The sequence below is a fragment of the Bos indicus genome, chromosome X (genome assembly GCF_029378745.1).
Source record: "Bos indicus isolate NIAB-ARS_2022 breed Sahiwal x Tharparkar chromosome X, NIAB-ARS_B.indTharparkar_mat_pri_1.0, whole genome shotgun sequence".
NCBI classification, from domain to species: domain Eukaryota; kingdom Metazoa; phylum Chordata; class Mammalia; order Artiodactyla; family Bovidae; genus Bos; species Bos indicus.
Window position 1 is genome coordinate 80,210,830 of NC_091789.1, and position 19,853 is coordinate 80,230,682.

General features: G+C 35.7%; 1 protein-coding gene across 1 annotated transcript in view; it reads right to left on the reverse strand.

The window, feature by feature from the left end:
• Positions 1–19,853, reverse strand: part of ATP7A (ATPase copper transporting alpha) — a 130,921-nt gene that overhangs the window by 88,679 nt on the left and 22,389 nt on the right. The window lies entirely within an intron of this gene.

A 19,853-nucleotide genomic window follows, 5' to 3' on the forward strand; every position in this document is an offset into this window, starting at 1 on the left:
TAATGAGTCCTCATAATTTGAGAAAGGTTTCTGGATTCTTAATAAATTATATGGTAATGTTAATTTTGTTGGATACAGCTCCACCTGCATAATTTTTGATCACTACAGTAATCAAGAAAATGCAAATTAAAACTACAATGAATATCATTTACACCTATCAGGTAGACAAAAATTTCAAAATCTGACAATACCAAAGTGTTAATGAGACTGTGGAGCAACAGGATCTCCCTTATTCAGCTGGTGAGAGTGTAAATTAATACAACTATTATAGAACATGGTTGGCAATATCTGGTAGAGTTAAAGATATGCATATATTAGAACTCAACATTTTCACTCCTAAGCCTATTACCTTACAGAAAATCTCACATTGTGTAAGAAAACATGAACAAAAATATTCACTGCAGAAAAAAAAACTTTAGAAATAATCTAAATGTCTATCAACTGGAAAATGGAAAAATAAGTGGTGATACATACATCATGAAGCATGACAGAGTAGTTAAAATGAATGAAGTAAAATAATGGTTCTCACTGGGAAAAGGGAGATTTTGCCATGAAAGGGACATCGGCAATGTCTGGAGACATTTTTGGTTATCACAACTGGGGTGGGGAGTGGAGGGGAAAGTGCTACTGGGATATCGCTAAACTTCCTATAAAGGACAAGAAAGGGCCTCACAACAAAGAAATAGCAACAAATGGCAACAACACAGAGATTGAGAAACTGAAAACTAGGGCTATAAGTAGCAACATGGAAAAATCTCATAAACATAGTTGAGGAAATAAAAAGTTTCAGAAGGATACAAAAGCCTAAAAATGTAAAATAATACCAAATATTGGTTTTGTATATATTCATATATAGTAGTGTTAGTTAAAATATTAAAATATGCATGGGAATAATAAACTCCAAACTCAGAAGTTTGGGGAGCGGGGAAGGGATGCAATTGGAGCACAAAGGGAAACTTCAACTACATATGTAATGTTTAATTTCTTAGGCTAAGAAGAGGATACACACATATGTTATAGGGTTTCCTATACTCTTTGTAGGTCTAAGTTATTTCATTATAAGAATTTTTAAAAGGAAAATAAATGAATAAACCAGGAGGACATTATGCTAAGTGAAATAAGACAGACACAGAAAGACAAAAACTGCATGATCTCACATGTGGAATCTGAAGTCTGAGTCTTAGAAGCAGAGACTAGAATTGTGGTTATCAGGAGCTGGGGAGTTGGGGAAATGATGCAGGATGAATAAATTCTGGAAATCCAAAACACAGCGTGATGACTACAGTTAATAATACTGTACTGTTTATTTGAAATTTGCTAAAAAGAGATTTTAACTGTTCTCAACAACAAAAAACGGTAACTATGTGAGGTGATGTATATGATAATGAGCTTGATTGCAGTAATCATATCACAATGTGTATGTATATCAAAGCATCAAATTGTACAACTTATATATCAACAGTTTCTATTTGTCAGTTATACCTCAATAAAGATGGAGGAAAAAAGATTCTTTAAAAACACAGCCCACTTTAGGGGGAAATAAAGAAGAAAAAATGTAGGGAATGTGCAGCAATTAAGAGAAAAGTTACCAAAATTGAAATAATTCAATAAGTGAGACTAATAATAAACTGAAACATATAAACAGGCATAAATTACCCAGTCTATTACACCAGGGCTATAAAAAATACCCTATTTTGTCAAGCAAACTGATAATTTTTAGCTATGCAAACAACATTGAACTAGCTGTCTCTAGAGTATATATTGCTAAATCAAATTTTTTATTTAGTTTTTTCCTATTTGCTTTTATTTAAAATCCACTACCTCTAAATTGAAAACAAAAGGGAGAAAGTATTGGCTTCTTTATTATTTTATATAACACATCTTGTTTAAATTGCTTGAACATTTAAAATGAACACATCTTACTCCTTAACTTGTTTTCAAAATATCGAGTGTCTAATCTCTTTCATCAGACAATTGTCATTATACAAACAGAAGACTAAGATTCCAGATGAAACAGGTGGAGTAGACAAATGTATGTTTCAAAACATAGTTGTTCTACTCAATTGATGATTCCCAAAATTGACGCTAATGATAAAGAACCCGCCTGCCAATGTAGGAGATGTAAGAGACATGGGTTTGATGACTGGGTCAGGAGGACCCCTGGAGAAGGAAATGGCAACCCACTCTAGTATTCTGCATGGAGAATCCCATGGAAAGAGGAGCCTGGCACGCTACAGTCCATAGGGTCACAAAGAATCAGACACAACTAAAGCAACTTAGCACGCATGCACAAAAGATTAGGAGTCAGGACTTCAGACATATTAGTTAAGGTCAAAAAAGATCAAAACATTCAAATTAGGAAAAGGCAATGTGCTCTGCTGGCTATTTTTGTGACTCCTAGACAAATCACTGCCTCTTAAAAGAGTGTTATCCTTTGGATAACTACAGATATTTCACAGTCCTATAGCATTACATAGTTGACAAAACTTTCATATACATAATTTCACAACAATCCTGCAATATAAATAAGGTAGTAGCCTCCTTTTATTTTAAGGAAGCTAATACTCAGACTTTGTTGTTGTTGTTCAGTCAATAAGTCGTGTCTGACTCTTCGCAACCTCATGGACTATAGCATGCCAGGCTTCCCTGTCCTTCACTATCTCCTGGAGTTTACTCAAACTCATGATTATTGAATCGATGATGTCATCCAACCATCTCATCCTCTGTCGCTCCCTTCCCCTCCTGCTGTCAATCTTTCCCAGCATCAGGGTCTTTTCCAATGAGTAGGCTCTTCACATCAGGTGGCTGAAGTAATGGAGCTTCAGCATCAGTCCTTCCAATGAATATTCAGGGTTGATTTCCTTTAGGATTGACTGGTTTGATCTCCTTGCAGTCCAAGGGACTCTCAAGAGCTATCCCCTCCTCCAGTGGATCACATTTTGTCAGAACTCTCCATTATGATCTGTCCATCTTGGGTGGCCCTGTACAACATGGCTCATAGCTTCACTGAGTATACTCAGACTTACCTATGCTCATACAGCCAATTCAAACTAGAGTCTAGAGCTAACAATAGCCTCAAAGGAATTAACTTAATAGGGTAACGTCTGCAAAAGGCATAAAATAAAACCAGACAAAGATGCTCCCATCTTTGGAATTGAGGAAAATGCTTGAAAAAATAGTTACCCTGCAATGAACACAGGTGAGGGGACAAGTTACTCAGAAACTGAGAAACAGACCTCAAGTTATTATCTGCCTTTCTACCAGGAACTGAACATTTGCTGCCTTGTCAATAATAGACTAGAGGAAAATGTTTTTGGGTGAAACTCTTCTTGCCTCAGACAAGGCCATTTTTATCCCAGAAAAAGTAGAGGCAAGTAGTTTTCAACAATTTGACATCAAAATGTGTCAACTACTTTTCAATCACATTATGGGTTAAATATGGTCTAGGTGCAGTAATCTAACTTAGTTTCTAAGATTATTTAGTAGCTGGAATGCTTTTTTCCCCCATAAAAACAATCACCTGTTCCAAGCTTCTCAGATATAATCTGTAGGTAAGTCATGGTCCACTTGTAATGCTATAGCTCTTTTTGCAAGGAAAAATCCATCTTCTAATTTTAGTTCTAAGACAAAACTGTGCCCCAAACCACCAATGAAATAACATTAATACCTATGAAAAAGAAAAACAACTGACAGTATTTAAACACTAGATACAGTAAGTTGAAAAAGCACTTATTTTATATTTGCTATAACTGATTAAGAAAACATAAACCATAAAATAAATGATAAAGGTTTGATGAGGTTGAAAATGACAATTCAGTATGACTAAACTTTCCAAGTACGTCATTAATTTTATAAAAACATCACTAAAAGGATAATGCTAATTACCCTACGAAACATTAAAATGTTTTTAGAAGTTTTATTTTTTAAATTGGTTTATAACATTATATAAGTTTCATGTGTACAATACTACTAATGTCAGAACAGACAGATTCTTGGTAACAAAACAGAAAGTACCAGAAACAGACGTGTGTATATATAAGAATTTAGTATATAATAAGGGAAATATTCAAATTAATGGAGAAATAAGTGGTGTTGCTATAACATGCTAACCATGTGAGGTAAACATGTTTAGACTCCATATTATTCCAAAATTAATCCTAAATGAATTAAAGACTAAACTGTAAAAAAAAAAATTAATGCTATAAAAAAGTAGATAATAATTAACAACAACAGCAAAAACAAAATTTGGGGTGGGAAGGCCTTTCTAAGCCTAAGCCAAAAGCAGATAGAAAAGATTTTTAAACTTTTATGAATTTTAAAAATGTCATGTGGCAAAAAAAAAAAAAAAACCCATGTGTTGATTCATGTTGATGATTGGCAGAAACCAACACAATTCTACTTCAATTAAAAAAATAATTTTTAAAAGGTTTTTAAAAATAAAAGAAAAAATATCCATGTAAGCAAATTACAAAAATATATATGCATGGGGTTTCTTTCTGGAGTGATGTTCTGGAATTAGGTAGTAGTAATGTTTGCATAAGTCTGTGAATACACTAAAAACACCAGAATTACACATATAAAATTATAGTGAATTTTATGACATCTAAATTATATTTCAAAAAATCCCATATATGTAATATATGTCAGGTAATTAACAAAATAAGTTTTATAGTTTCTGGTCTTATGTTGAGGTCTTTAATCCATTTTGACTTTATTTTTGTGGACGGTATTAGGAAGTATTCTAATTTCATTATATGTAGTTAACCAGTTTTACCAGCACCACTTGTTGAAAAGATTGTCTTTTCTCCATTGTATATTTTTGCCTCCTTTGTCAAAGATAAGATGCCCAAAGGTAAATGGATTTATTTCCATGCTGTTTATCTTGTTCCATTGGACTATATTTCTGTTTTTGTGCCAGTACCATACTGTCTTGATGACTGTGGCTTTGTAGTATAGTCTAAAGTTAGGAAAGTTGATTCCTCCAGTTCCTCCCGTTCCATTCTTCTTTACCAAGACCACTTTGGTGATTCAGGGTCTTTGGTGTTTCGATACAAATTGTGAAATTATTTGTTCTAGTTCTGTGAAGAATACCATTGGTAGTCTGATAGGGATTGCATTGACTCTATAGATTGCTTTCAGTAGTACAGTCATTTTCACTATATTGATTCTTCCAAACCAAGAACATGGTATATCTGCCCATCTGTTTGTGTGGTCTTTGATTTCTAAATGTAAGACCAGAAACCATAAAACTCTTAGAGAAAAACATAGGCAGAACACTCTCTGACATAAACCACTGAATTGATGCATTGATTTGTTCCCCACTGAAGACTCAAGGGGGACCCTTTGCAGATCTTTGGATATCTCCCCAGCCTCCATATATGAGATCCTCTATGACCCACCTCTGAGAGTAATGGAAATCAAAACAAAAATAAACAAATGGGACCTAATTAAACTCAAAACCTTTTGCACAACTAAGGAAACTATGGGCAAGGTGAAAAGACAACCCTCAGAATAGGAGAAAATAATAGCAAACAAAACAACTGACTAAGAATTAATCTCCAAAATATACAAGCAGCTCATGCTACTCAATACCAGAAAAACAGCCCAGTCAAAAAAGTGGGCAGAAGACCTAAATAGACATTTCTCCAAAGAAGACATACTGATAGCTAATAAACACATGAAAAGATGCTCAACACTGCTTAATATTAGAGAAACTCAAATCTAAACTACAATAAGATATCATCTCATACAGGTCAGAATGGCTATCATCAAAAAGTCTACAAACAATAAATGCTGGAGAGAGTGTGGAGAAAAGGGAACCCTCTTGCACTGTTGGTGGTAATGCAAACTGATACAGCCTCTATGGACAACAAACAGTACGGAGATTCCTTTAAAAACTAGGAATAAATATACCATATGACCCAACAAACCCACCATTGAGCATATACACTCAGGAAACCATAATTGAAAAAGATACACGTACCTCAATTTTCATTGAAGCACCATTTACCATAGCTAGAACATGGAAGCAATCTAGACGTCCGTCAACAGATAAACGGATAAAGAAGCTTTGGTACATATATACACAATGGAATATGACTCAGACATAAAAAGGCATGCACTTGAGTCAGTTCTAATGAGGTGGATGAAGCTAGGGCCTATTATACAGAGGGAATTAAGTCAGAAAGAGAAAGACAAATATTGTATATTGATGCATATATATGGAATCTAGAAGGTCAGTATTGATGATCCTACTTGCAGGGCAGCAAAAGAGACATAGACATAAAGAACAGAGTTTTACACACAGTGGGGGAAGGAAAGGGTGGGATGATTGGAGAGAATAGCACTGAAACATATACAATACCATATGTAAAACATATAGCCAGTGGGAGTTTGCTGTGTGACGCAGGGCATCCAAAGTCGTTGCTGTGTGACAATCTAGAGGGGTGGGACAGGGAGCGAGGTGGCAGGGGGGTTCAAGAGGTAGGGGACATATGTATACCTATGGCTGATTCAAGTTGATATATGGCAAAACCCATCACAATCTGGTAAAGTAATTATCCTCTAATTCAAAATAAAATTAAAAAAAGAAAAAACAACATAAGAAATCCAAAATTCCAATAAACATATGAAACTATTATATATAAATTTTATATTAGTTATAAAATAGTTATATATAATTTTATATTAATTATAAATAATTATATTATATATAACTTTTATATTAGTTATAAATAATAGTTATATTATATATAACTATTTAAAGTTATAAATTAAAACAACTAAGATATAATGTTTTCTACCTACTGGATTAGTAAAATGTGTCTATTACCATGTAGCTTAAATCAGCAAAATAGGAAACAACCTACATTTTTTTTTACAGTAGGGCACTGGTTAAATAAACTCTAGTATATTCACACTTTTACAGATGGTTGTCATATTTTTGGCTACCCAGTATCCAAACACACACTCTAGGTTAAGGAAATCCCCTGCTGTGAGAGAGTCTTGGTGATAGGCAGTAGGACTGGGCCCTGACTACTGAAGCCAAAGTTTGGAGGAGGAGATATTCCTTTTCCCTTCATCCTTGAAGCTGAGACGCTGCTAAATAAGTCTAGATCTGACTGGGCAGATGCTTCTGCCCAGGGATTTGAATTCTGAGAAAGTGACACAAATACACAGTGATAATTTAAAAGAATTTGCAGCAGCTGCAGCAACACAGTCAAGATGCTAGCAGTGGTGGTGGCAGAAGTCCTGAGAAAGCTAGTGCCAAGGCAGACGACTACCAGACTGTCATGGGGACTGTGACCTTGGCTGTTTTAGCCTCCCTGGGCTTCTGCCCATTTTTCCAAGCCTGGCTGATCATCTTTCCTGTTGACTCTATAAACAGTCTTAATAGCCTACCAATTAATTCCTTGTCTGGTTAAGTGAGTCAAGCTGTTTCATGTCGCTTGCCAGCAAAAACTCATCATAATACATGTACAATAAATACCATGTGGCCATTAAAAACAATGATGTAGATCTCCATTTACTGATGGGAAAATACAGAATACATTAAGTAAGAAAAAGCAAATTTTCACTCTGCAAAAAGTTCTCTTAACCAACCATCAGTGGATTAACTGATAGTCTCCATTCTATCACTAAAATATTCAGATGCCCACAGCAAGCTTAAGTACACTCCTTGTCCCATCAGCAGTGTTGACATGCTTAGTTTCAACTGTATTGTTCCCAAGCCTGTGTATGCCCACTGACCTTTCTTTAATGTGACTTAATTAAATATTATGTAAACTGATGAAATGTGAGTATAAAAGTCAGTTATTATTTCTATGAAAACAAAGGTGAATGCTTTAGAAACATTCAATAAAGGTGAACAGTAACTGCCAAAATAGCTGTACATGAAGCAACTTTAATAGAATGGGGGGTGGAGATCACAAAAATCTAAAAATTTTGTTCTCTACTTTCATGAAAGCAAACTAGAAACTGGAAATTTGGAAACCTGGAATGAAACAATATGGATATGGCTATACTAGAAAGAAGAGGAGGATTTCAAAAGACCCATATACAAACAAAAAGCCTTGGGCCTACATATAAATATTGGGGGATGAATGACTATATGTTCCAGGTTTTTACAAAATGAACAGGCTACATATACATAGTTACTACGGTTCCTTTCTTCAACTGACAAACCACTGGATGGTTTAGGAGTTTCTATCATTATTTCCAACTTCTGTGAGGAAGTCTCTAGGATATACCATAGAACAAAGAGGAAAAAATATCTGATTCCATTTTGTTTTAAAGGGCCCTAATAGTTTTCATTTTCAGCCTTGACTAAAAATTTTATAAATGGTTAAATAACAAGGTAGGTTTCAGAGAGTATATCCCTAACAAGGACATCACTGAAATTGAGACTTTAAAGAATTTTCTTCCCATTATGAATGTCCTGTTTGTCCTCTAAAGGCATGAAATGTTACAACTGTCTATTACAATAGCTATGTCCAATACATTATGCTATTTTTTGTTTCCATTCAGAATCCTCAATGGAAGCCAGAGATGATTTTCCTCACATAGTTTTATATGGCATTTCTTTTTCCTCTAGAAGTATTTATGGGCTTAGAAAAATTACTATTTCCTGATAAAGGCAGATACTTCGTAAAAGTTTGTGTGTGTGTGTGTGTGGTAAAATATACATAAATTGATCATTTTAACTACATTTTAAATTATAGTTGATTTATAATATATTAGTTTCAGGTAATACAGTAATTTGATATTTTCATAGAATATATTCCATAAAAATATCATAAAATATTATGTTCCCTGTGCTATACATTACATCTTCGTAACTTATTTACTTTATAGCTAGTAGTCTGTGCCTCTGTGGAGAAAAGGGGGCCTTCATACACTGCTGGTGGGCATGTAACTTGGTACAACCACTATAGAAAGCAATATAAAAGTTCCTTAAAATATAGAACTACCATGTGATCCAGCAGTGCTGCTTCAAGGTATTTATCCAAAGAAAATGAAAACACCCTTCAGCTCTTTTGCCCCTCCTCCCACACTTCTCCCTCTGGTAGACACTAGTTTGTTCCCTGTATCTATGTTATTTGTTTCTGTTCTATTTGTTTCTGTATTTTGTTTTTTGGATTCCAAATAACGTTAAAATATACAATATCTGTCTTTCTCTCTGAGTCATTTCACTAAGCATAATATACTCCAGGTCCATCCATGTTGTCACAAATGGCAAAATTTCATTTTTCAATGGCTGAGAAATATTCCATTGTGTGTGTGTGTATGTGTGTGTATATATGTATATATATACATATGTATATATATATACACATATATATACACACATATATATATATATACACACACACATATATATATATATACACACACACATATATACAACGACAACTTCAGTATCCATTCATCTGCTGATGGCCACTTAGGTTGCTTCAATATCTTTGCTAACTGCAAATAAAGCTACAAACAACATTGAGGTGCACATATATATATATATATATATATTATTATTATTGGTGTTTTCATTTTCTTTGGATAAATACCTTGAAGCAGCACTGATGGATCACATGGTAGTTCTATATTTTAAGGAACTTTTATATTGCTTTCTATAGTGGTTGTACCAAGTTACATGCCCACCAGCAGTATATGAAGGCCCCCTTTTCTCCACATCCTCGCCAAAATTTATTTCTTGTCTTTTTGATAATAGCCATTATGACAGGTATGAGGTGATATTTCATTGTGGTTTTGATTTCTGTGATGGTTAGTGATATTCAGCATCTTTTCATACATCTGCTGGCCATCTGTATGTGTTCTTTGGGAAGAAACGCCTATTCAGGTCCTCTGCCCATTTTTTAATCAAACTTTTTTTTAATATTGAGTTGTATGATTTCCTTATATATTTTGGATTTAACTCATCAGACATATTGTTTGCAAATTTCTTCTTCCATTCAAGGTTGTTTCTTCATTTTGTTGATGGTTTCCTTTGCTGTGCAAAAGTTTTTAAGTCTGATTAACTCTCATGTTTAAATGCTTGCTTTTGTTTCTCTTGTCTGAGAAGACAAATGCAAAAACTATTCATAAGATCAATGTCAAAGACGATGGTGCCTATGTTTTCTTTTAGGAGTTCTATGGTTTCAGATGACTCCACCCTTAAGGCAAAAAGCAAAGAGGAATTACAGAACCTCTTGATGAAGCTGAAAAGGACAGTGAAAAAGCTCATAAGATCAATGTCAAAGACGATGGTGCCTATGTTTTCTTTTAGGAGTTCTATGGTTTCAGATGACTCCACCCTTAAGGCAAAAAGCAAAGAGGAATTACAGAACCTCTTGATGAAGCTGAAAAGGACAGTGAAAAAGCTGGCTTAAAACTCAACACTGAGAAAACGAAGATCATGGCATCTAGTCCCATCACTTCATGGCAAATAAATGGGGAATAAATGGCAACAGTAACAGACTTTCCTTTCTTGGATTCCAAAGTCACTGTGAATGATGACTACAGCCATGAGATTAAAAGACGCTTGCTCCTTGGAAAAGCAATGACAAACTAGACACAATATTAAAATAGATATTACTTTGCCTACAAAGGTCCATATAGTCAAAGTGAAAGTTGCTCAGTCATGTCCAATACTTTGCAAGCCCATGGACTATACAGTCCATGGAATTCTCTAGGCCAGAATATTGGAGTGGGTAGCTGCATAGTCAATGCTATGGTTTTTCCAGTAGTCATGTACAGATGTGAAAGCTGGATAATAGAAAAGGCTGAGCACTTAAGAATTGATGCCTTTCAACTGTGGTGCTGGAGAAGATTTTTGAGAGTCCCTTGGACAGCAAGGAGATCAAACCAGTCAATCCTAAAGGAAATCAACCCTGAATGTTCATTGGAAGGACTGATTGCTGAAGCTGAAGCTCTAGTACTTTGGCCACCTGATGCAAAGAGCCAACTCACTGGAAAAGACCCTGATGCTAGAAAAGATTGAAGGCCAAGGAGAAGGGGAAGACAGATGGTTGGATGGCATCACCGACTCATTAGATATGAGTTTGAGCAAACTCCAGGAGACAGTGAAGGACAAGGACACCTGGCATGCTGCAGTCCATGGCACTGCAAACAGTTGGACATGACTGGGCGACTGAACAATAACAATGGCTTCACATCTTACATTTAGGTCTTTAATCCATTTGGGGCTTATTTTTGAATATGATGTGAGGAAATGTTCAAGTTTCATTCTTTTTATGCAGCTGTCAGACTTTCCCAATACCACTTACTGAAGACACTATTTTTCCCCATTGTATATTCTTGCCTCCTATGTCATAGATTAACTCAACAACATTTCAGAAAATTCTGAAACAGATGGGAATACCAGACTACCTGATCTGCCTCTTGAGAAATTTGTATGCAGGTCAGGAAGCAATAGTTAGAACCGGACATGGAACAACAGACTGGTTCCAAATAGGAAAAGGAGTACATCAAGGCTGTATATTGTCACTCTGCTCATTTTACTCATATGCAGACTACAGCATGAGAAATGCTGGACTGGAAGAAGCACAAGCTGGAATCAAGATTGCCGGGAGAAATATCAATAACCTCAGATATGCAGATGACACCACCCTTATGGCAGGAAGTGAAGAGGAACTAAAAAGCCTCTTGATGAAAGAGGAGAGTGAAAAAGTTGGCTTAAAGCTCAACATTCAGAAAACGAAGATCATGGCATCTGGTCCCATCACTTCATGGGAAATAGATGGGGAAACAGTGGAAACAGTGTTAGACTTTTTTGGGGCTCCAAAATCACTGCAGATGGTGACTGCAGCCATGAAATTAAAAGACGCTTACTCCTTTGAAGGAAAGTTTTGACCAACCTAGACAGCATATTCAAAAGCAGAGACATTACTTTGCCAACAAAGGTCCGTCTAGTCAAGGCTTTGGTTTTTCCTGTGGTCATGTATGGATGTGAGAGTTGGACTGTGAAGAAAGCTGAGCGCTGAAGAATTGATGCTTTTGAACTGTGGTATTGGAGAAGACTCTTGAGAGTCCCTTGGACTGCAAGGAGATCCAACCAGTCCATTCTAAAGGAGATCAGTCCTGGGTGTTCTTTGGAAGGACTGATGCTGAAGCTGAAACTCCAGTACTTTGGCCACCTCATGTGAAGAGTTGACTCATTGGAAAAGACTCTGATGCTGGGAGGGATTGGGGGCAGGAGGAGAAGGGGATGACAGAGGATGAGATGGCTGGATGGCATCACCGACTCGATGGACGTGAGTTTGAGTGAACTCTGGGAGTTTGTGATGGACAGGGGGGCCTGGTGTGCTGCGGTACATGGGGTTGCAAAGAGTCGGACATGACTGAGTGACTGAACTGAACTGATTGTTTCCCCATCTATTTCCCATGAAGTGATGGGACCAGATTCCAATGAAAAACTTTCATGCATCAAAGGACACTGTCAAGAGAGTGAAAAGACAACACTTACAATGGAAGAAAATATTTACAGAGTGGTTATCTGATAAGAGATTGTATTTTTAGAATATATAAACAAATGGTACAACTCAACAACAAAAAATCAGTTGAAAAATGGGCAAAGGACCTGCATAAACATTTCTCCAAAAAAGATAAATGGCAAAACAATACATGAAAAGATTTCAACATTTCAGCCATTAGGGAAATGTAAATCAAAACCTCAAGGAGATACCACATCATACCTACTGAGGATGACTATAATTAAAACAAAAAGCATTGGTGAAGATGTGGAGAAATTGGGATGCTTGTGCTTTGCTGGTAGGAATGCAAAATGGTGTACTTTAGCTGCTATATAGTGCAGGGAGCTCAGCTCTGTGCTCTGTGATGACCTAGAGGAATGGGATGAGGTTGAGGTGGGAGAGAGGCTCAAGAGAGGAGGGATATATGTATACATATTGCTGACTCACATTGTTGTACAGCAGAAACTAACACAATATTGTAAAGCAATTATGTGTGTGTGTTAAGTCGCTCAGTCGTGTCCAACTCTTTGCAATCCCATGGACTGTAGCCAGCCAGGCTCTTCTGTCCATGAAATTCTCCAGGCAAGAATATTGGAGTGGCTTGCCATGCCCTTCTTCAATGGATCTTCCTGGCCCAGAGATGGAACCTGGGTCTCCTGCATTGCAGGTAGATTCTTTACCGTTTGAGCTACCTGAGAAGCCCAAAGCAATTATACTCCAATTAAAAATAACACAAATAATACAAAAAATAAAATGTATAATAAACTTGTATAATTTATAATGTATATAATAATGTGCATAATGTATAATAAACCATTCTAATAAATGAATAAAATAAAATTAAATAAATAAATTATATATAATGTATAATAAACCATTCTAATAAATAAATTAAATTAAATTAAATAAGATACTGCACTCGCTGTGGAAAAGTTTAGCAGCAGTTCCTCAAAGAGTTAAACATAGAATTACCATATGATTCAGAAATTCTGCTTCTAGGTCTATATCCAGAAGAACTGAAAGCAAGGACTCACAACAGATAATTGTATACCCAAGTATTCTTTTTAATGTTTAGCAATATAACAGGTGAAAATATTTCATTCTTTACATGTTTCTTAGATTATTAATGAGGTTGGTTATCTTTTTATACATATATTAATCACTCACTTTTCTTCTCTTGTGTACTGATTATTTGACCATTTTTCTGTGTTTGTGTGTGGGTGGGAAGATATTCTAAATGAAAAACAAGAACTTTGAAAGTTCTTGATACATGCTGACAAATTTTAATAGCTAACATTTATGCTTTTATAATAAATCTGATTCACTCAGCATTTACTGAATTTTTACTCTACACAGGCATTAGAGGATATGGGAAGAAACAACCTGTGTCTTCAGGGATTTATAAATCAGAACTATTTTCCTATTAATACATACAAGTATAAGTTTGATTACCTCATCTTTTTGACAAATATGTTCATGATTGAAATGCAAAATCTACTATAAAAAAGTTTTAACATATATGAACATATGGGATGACCTTAGAGGTTAGAACTACTCATCAACATATCTTGAAGTTACAAGATTATAACTCATCAAACAGACAAGAAATAATAAATCTTGGCAAGGACATAGAAAAGAGGGGACCTTTATGCATTGCTGGTAAGATGTAAACTGGTAAAGCCACTATGGAAAATAATAGGAAGTTTCTCAAAAAATTAAAAATAGAATTACCATAGGATCTAGCAATTCCACTCTGGGTATATATCCACAGGAAATGAAATCACTGTGTCAAAGAGAGATCTGGACTTCCATGTTCACTGCAGCATTATTTATAATAGCCAAGTCACAGAAACAACCTAAGTGTCTATCAATAGATAAATAAAATGTGATAGATAGATAGATAGATAGATAGATAGATATATACATACACATACATATGATGGAATACTATTCCACCATTAAAAAGAAGGAAATCCTGTCATTTGGGACAACATGAATGGAACTTGGTTGCATTATGCTAAGTGAAATAAGTCAGAGAGAGAAAAATAAATACTGTATGTGGAATCTTAAAAAAAAAAAAAAAAACTTAGAAAAAGACCAGAGCTGTGGTTACCAGAGGCAGGGAGTAAAGGGTAAGAAAATTGAATGAAGGTGGTCAAAAGGTACAAATTTACAGTTATAAGATAAATAAGTACTAGGGATGTAGTGTACAAATGATGATTATAGTTAACACTGCTGTATGATATATTTGAAAGTTGCTAAGAGAGTAAATCCTGAAAGCTCTCATCACAAGGAAAAAAATGTTTTTCTTTTTTCTAGTATCTATATGAGGTGATGGATATTATTAAACTTATTGTGATAATTATTTTGCAATACATGTAAGTCAAGTCCTTATGCTGTCCTCCTTATACTTATACAATGCTGTAAGTGTATTATACCTCAATACACCTTTAAGAAAAAAAAACTGCTAACTTCAGTCCACCTTATTATATCTATAAATTTATTTTAAATCACACCTCTTGATGGACAGTAAAAGTCAGAATTAAATCTATATCTGTCCTGGGCTTCCTTGGTGGTACAGTAGTTAAGAATCCACCTGCCAATGCAGGGGACATGGGTTCGATCTCTGGTCCAAGAAGATCCCTTATGCCCATGTCCCACAACTACTGAGCCCACATGCCACAACTACTAAAGCCCACACACCCTGGAGCCCGTGCTCCACAAAGAGCCACTGCAACCAGAAGCCCATTCACCACAATTAGGGAACGCCCCCATGCAGCAACAAAGACCTAGCACAGCCAAAAATCAATAAACGAATCTTCCAAAAAATCTGTATCTGTCCTTTATATATATATATATATATATATAAATATATATATCACAGAAGTCTTAACAAAGGTCAGCAAATAAAATCCCTCAGGTGAAGGCAGTGTTATAATATATATTATATAATTATATAATATATTATATATTATATATATATATAAAATCACAGTTATATATATAATCACTGAAGAGAGAAGAATCTGTCCAATTTTTGAAGTTTCAATGAAGACCACAAATCCCAGTGACTCACAATTTATCATTTCAGTGTCAACCTACAGAGATTATATGGCAAATTACACTTCTACTGTCTTTTGGCTCTGTGATTTTGTTGTGTAATTCTGGTCAATTTAGTGCATATACCTACAGGGACTTTGGCCTATAAGCATAAAGTAAATAAACAGGTCTCATAGCAGGTTGATGTTAAATAGAAGTGAACTAATCAGTCATCAGGTTAAAAAAGATCTATAAAGTAAAAAAAATTAGCCCACCATCAGGAATGACATAACTATCCACAAAGCTAAGTCACCCTCACTGACAGACTTTAGCAGTGGCCTATTCAGGGAGATAATAGGTGAGAGGGCAGCCTATGAAAGAGACAAGCCATCAGCCCAACACATTCTGAAATCTATCAGTTGGGATTTCTATATATGCACCTGAACAGATGACCAATTCATACAAAATTCACACATTCACTACTTCTTTCCCACCATATGCAAGAAATGAGAGGATAAAGATTGCATGATTTCTTCTAACACCTACATTTTTTCTTACTGAGCGATTATAGTGTATGCTTACAATCCTTTATTTAACATATAATGTAATTATTAAGGGCTTCCCTTGTGGCTCAGCTGGTAAAGAATCTGCCTGCTATGCAGGAGATCTGGGTTCGATCCGTGGCTTGGGAAGATCCCCTGGAGAAAGGAAAGGCTACCCATGCTAGTATTCTGGCCTGGAGAATTCCATGGACTGTGTAGTCTGTGGGGTTGTTATTAAAAGAATAATGTTATTAAATGGGGTAGTTATTAAACTACTTATTAACTTACTAATGTTATTCAATGAAAAGATGTTTAAACTAGCTAAAAATAAAATTTGGGAAATACAAATTAAATATTAACTAAAACAGTAACATCATATATTTTGCTTATCATGGTGGCAAAAACTTAAAAGACCAGTGTATCTATTCAATATGATCAAGGATGAGAAAAATATTTTACCATCCTGTCAATCAAGTATAAAACACTATGGGGCTTTCCTAGTGGTCGAATGATTAAAACTCCATGCTTCCACTGCAGGGGGCTCAGGTTCCATCCCTGGTCAGGGAACCAAGATCCCATATGCTGCACAGCACAATCAGAAAAAAAAAAAATGTATAAATCACTATTGTCGGGGAGTGTTTAACAGGAGGATTCCTACGTGCTGTTTCTCACAAGTCCTTTGTTTCTTTTCAAGCGGAGCAGCATGCTGCTCCCAGGAACTGAGGTCATTGTGTGAGACAGGCTTGAATCTCCTTTAGTAAACATTCTCTTTACGACAAAACTGCTTAATCTCGATCCCCTTTCTTGAGATATGGATTGTCTCCTGACCTTGTGACCATTATTAATCCCTTGTTCCCTTGGTAACGGTTGCTGTACATTTGGTTTTCTGATCTTTATCATTATCAAAAGAAATTTCTTGTACCACAGCCTATATATACTCACAGAAAAATCATTAAAGCACCTTTGCTCCATCAGAGTTTGGGTCCCCGTATCTGTCTTTCTTTCTTTCTTCCTTTCTTTCTTTCTCTCTCTCCCTCCCTCCAGCTCTCTCTTTCACTTTCTTATTGTTGACTCCGGACCGCCAGGTCCCGGTCCATTAAAGGACCCCAACAACTATAGCTTTTTTTGGAGGGCAGTTTTGCAATGCCTATCAAGATTATCACATGTATATAACCCTTAGCCAAGCAATTTTACTTAAAAGACTATAATCTACAAAAATATGTATACATATGTTCAAAGCCATAGGATAAGCACACTTAAAATAGTTAAAACTTGGAGATTCTCTAAACATCAATAAAGAAATAGATTATGATACATTCATACTATAGAAGACTACATAGCAGTTAAAGAGAATAAGCTAAATCTACATATACTGACATGGAACCATATCCATAAATAGAAAAAGGTCTAGAAAGAGACAAACCATTAAAAGTGATTACCCTTTGTGGGGATGACTTTCTGTTGTTTTTTTTTTTTTTACTTTATATACTTACAATCTCATTAAAATAAGCATGTATTACTTTAGTATTCAGAAAAAAATAATAAGGAAAAAGCTAAAATTGGCTAAACATACTTTCTTTGCTTGAACTGGATATGTCTATTTTTTTCTAGAGCTTTAGACATCTGCAGATAGCGTTTTTCCAAACACAAGAGGAAGCAGGTCACATACAGTTCCTGTTTTTGAAAACAAAAAAAAGTTAAGGGTGACAAAGAAAAAGGAGACTGTATAAAATAAAGGAAGTGAAGGAAAGAATAGTAAAAGATGGTTGATAGAGAAGTGTGGGAAAAGGGATTCTTTTAGTGCTGGGCCTGAAAATAATGAACAGAATATAATGCTTTAACCTTAAATTAAAAAGAGAAGCAAAAAAGAAAAACTGAGAAATAGGTTTCTTCAGTCACAGAGAATGTAAGCAGCAACAACAATTAATCTCACTACAATTAGTTTTAAAAGACTAGAAAAATCCAACTGTGATCAGGAAATTTTACATACATACAGAAAAAGAACAAACTAGTTACCAAACTGGGTGAGAATCTTTGGAATAGCAAGGAAAACATACAGCATGTCCTAATAATCTGACTTTAGGGATGGATTTGGGACAAAGGAATTTGCAAAATTTCCATAAGCAAATTGAATTGTTTTCTTCAATCCTAGTAATATCAACAATCTATCAAATTAGAAATGAGACACATACAAATTAGTTAAGTACCCTACATACTAACCTTCAAGTTGCAAACTTTCAAAGATATGAATCTCCATTCACATGTCTGATCACATTAGTTTACATGTATGGCATACACTGTCACATGCATGCATCCTCTACAAGTGGCTGTCCTTTTGTGTACAAGCATGAGCTAGAGCAGCAAAAGGATGACTTCACTGAACTCCTTGTCATGTAACATGAGAAGCTTACTAATGAAGACCTGATGAAACCAGAGGCTGAGAGAAAAGATGAAGAGAGACAACAGGAAGAAGAAGTAACTGAAGAAACAAACAGATTCACAATGCAGGAAATGGCAAGATTTTCTTTGAGGACGCATTGTTAGTTTCTGAGGCACAGGACCCAAAGGTTGCAGCAGCCATTCAGAATGCAAATCCAGTGCAACAATGTCATCTATGACGAGATATAAAGAGCTACTACCCGGACATTACTGGATCGTCTTTTCAAGAGGGTAGACAGAATTGAATCCAGCAAGGAACCAGAAACTGTGCCATCTGCATTAGGCGTGAGTGAAGTTGTAGCTTACACTTCGTCTCCTATTGTTGACAGTCCTTCAGCTCTACCATCTCCCACCTCCTCTCCTTCCTCCAGGAAGTAACTCTTCTTACTTGTTCACTCGATGCCAGCACCTGTATACCAGGTGTTGTATTGTGCATACACTTATAAATTAGTGTATGCACAATATGTGCATACGTGCTAAGTCACTTTAGTCGTGTCTGACTCTGTGAGACCCCATGGACTGCAGCCCGCCAGGCTCCTCTATCCGTGGGATTCTCCAGGCAAGAACACTGGAGTGGACTGCCATGCCCTCCTCCAGGGGATCTTCCCAACCCAGGGATCAAACCCACGTCTCTTACGTCTCCTGCACTGGGAGACAGGTTCTTTACCACTGGCTCCACCTGGAAAGCCCTGTCGTACTGTACTACTGTATTTTTCAAGGTACTTATTGTAAAATTTTAAATGTTTTATTATTGTTTTATGTATTATTTCTGTGAAAAGTACTATAAACCTACTACAGTACAGTACTTTATAGCCAAGTGCATTAGTTGGGTACCTAGGCTAAATCCATCAGACTTAATTTTTTTTTTTTTTTTGCTTTGTAATCAGTATATTAAAGAGACATTCATACATTTCAAGAATTGCTTAAATTCTGATACCAGATTTAAGCTTGTGAACATATGACTTTAAACATACAATTAAAGCTATTCATCATAATCTGCTATACTACCAACATTAAATTACAGTTACTCTGGAGCATAAGTTAAACGGTTTAAAGTAAGCCTATAACATACCTACAAAAACACCTTCCTATCTCATACATGCAAATTACTTCTCCATGTAAAGGTCTCATCACTCTAACCTCTAAGTTTCCCTGCTCCAGAAGTCACTACTCTAAGGCTTACTGTGGTCCAAAGGTGGGGGGGCGGGGGGCAAAAAAAGTAACCAGGACCAATAGCTATATTAATAAAAGATGGCACAGCAAAAGAAGGGAATGCAATTCTACAAGTGCAAGCCCTCAATAAGCAGCATATTATGATAAACCCCTTCTTTACAAAGGTATCATT